Below are 2,065 nucleotides of genomic sequence, written 5' to 3' on the forward strand. Positions count from 1 at the left end.
TCCTGTCGCAATTTTGTGACTTTGACGCTTAAAGGGTTAATGTGAGCAAAGTAACTATTGTTGCCCCCTTATTACCATGCTACTATTGAGATGTTCTGCCCCATTATTATCTTCTGATATTTTCCCCAGCTTTTTTAGCCGAAAGCAAAATGGGGCAGGACCTAGGAAGGGTCAGTCACATTGTGTGTGAACCACAAAGCCAGAATGGAAGGAAATGGAAGTTTCAGTTTAAGAGGTGCTGGATTATTTACACAATATTATCATATGTGTATTATTAAAATGATATCAGTATTGTAGTATAGATTGCAACACCCCTACTTAACATCCCACGCCATCCCCTGTGTCACTAAGGTACAACACTTGGAGTTTGAGCTATACTAGGGACTACAAGTTTCTCAGGAAAAAGAAGATTGGACCTAAATGCAAGACAACACAGGCAGCAGGATGCCTTTGGTGATTTAATATAGCTAAAGGCAGGTACAGGTACAGGTAAAATATGTCTAACAATTCCTTAGGTGTCAGTAACAACACATACATCTACAAACATGTTAAAGCTAAAGGGCGTCAATTAACCAGTAAAACACAGGTAAACCTCAATAATCAAAATAAAAAAATAATCAAAACTGGAGGCAAAACAGACAAAGACAAAGGGGTAATTTGAACAAGACATAAGAGGAGGAGACAATATAAAAATAAAACAGGAAATAACTAGAGTCAACCCAAAACTATGACAAAAAGTCAGGATCTATTCCCCAGTTTGACCTTTATTCGTTTTAATTTGTCTCTTTCAAGTCCCCAAACTTTATGGAAGTGCAATACTAAATTACCTGAGTAACCATCTTTCACTATATTTGGTATGAATATTTTGCAAATTTAATACATTGATTAGAAAAATGTTTTTCCACTAATAAAAACCTATGGTTTGGCCAATGTTTCTTTCAAAAGTACAACAATCTGGCCTGACTTTATTCCATCCAAACCCTAGTTGTATCATATAACTGAAGACCTTCCTTTAATCCAGCACATTACAGCCACAGTACAGTGAACTTAATAACAGACAAAATCCACAGTCAAACAGCCTACAGACTAGACTGTATCTTGAAATCCTTATAACTAAATCATCTTTATCCCTCAACTCCTGCAGTCACATGCACACTGTCTCTCTGTTCACTCCCCCCTCCCCTCCTCCCCAACCTTTTAAGGTTGCACTTCTTGAAGTACTGTGTTCTTGACCTCCATCTCTCCATCTGCCGCTTTCTCTTCCTGAACAAGTTAATAAGACGACAAACAGGTCCCCCTGGGGCTACGGCAGACTGCCAAACAGCATCGGTCAGACAGACATGTACTGACACACAGGGAACAACTGAGTCTTTTAATTACCCCCTTCAAGCCTTGATCCAGCAGTCAGACATATGCAAGTGCAGAGAGGAGGAGATGGGCATTGATATATGAAGAGGGTATAGGGATTGTTCATCACCCTGCGCTTGGGGAGATCCTTTAAGCAAGCTGTTTCTTTTTGCAGTTGTAATTAGGTGCATTGAAAAGCCAGTTATCAATACTTGGCTCTCCTATGGGATGAGAGTACAGTATCAAGAGTCAACAGATCCTTGTTTGAGAGGACTACTTCAAGGTCGTCTTCCAAGGAAAGGTTTCTACTGCTGGAGGGGGCCAGAGTGTACAGAAGTGGAGATGTAGTCCAGTGATAGAGCAATGTTTCGTGCTCAACAAGAGACTTAAAAAAGGTGAATGAGACAAACTGGCCATCAGCACATCATTGAGAATATAATGCAGCAATGATGACTTAGCTGGCCAACCTGAAAGTTAGCATCTCCCTGGTTCCTTCAACAAAAAGCCATTGGATTTTGGATTATTGCAGAAATTAAGTTCTGTGGCAAACAAAGGTTTATGATACTTACACATTTTGTTCAGCAAGATAATCTTCACTGCAATGCAATGCACAATGCAGCGAACCCTGCAAGCTAGTTCAGGCAGTCAACTCGAGCTGCGCTGTTATACACACATGATTTGCCTCACTCCAAAATCACTAACCAAGTGCACCCTTCCA

Source organism: Morone saxatilis, unplaced genomic scaffold (assembly GCF_004916995.1).
Source record: "Morone saxatilis isolate NCDOM2014 unplaced genomic scaffold, NCSU_SB_2.0 Contig8, whole genome shotgun sequence".
In the NCBI taxonomy this organism is placed as follows: Eukaryota; Metazoa; Chordata; class Actinopteri; family Moronidae; genus Morone; species Morone saxatilis.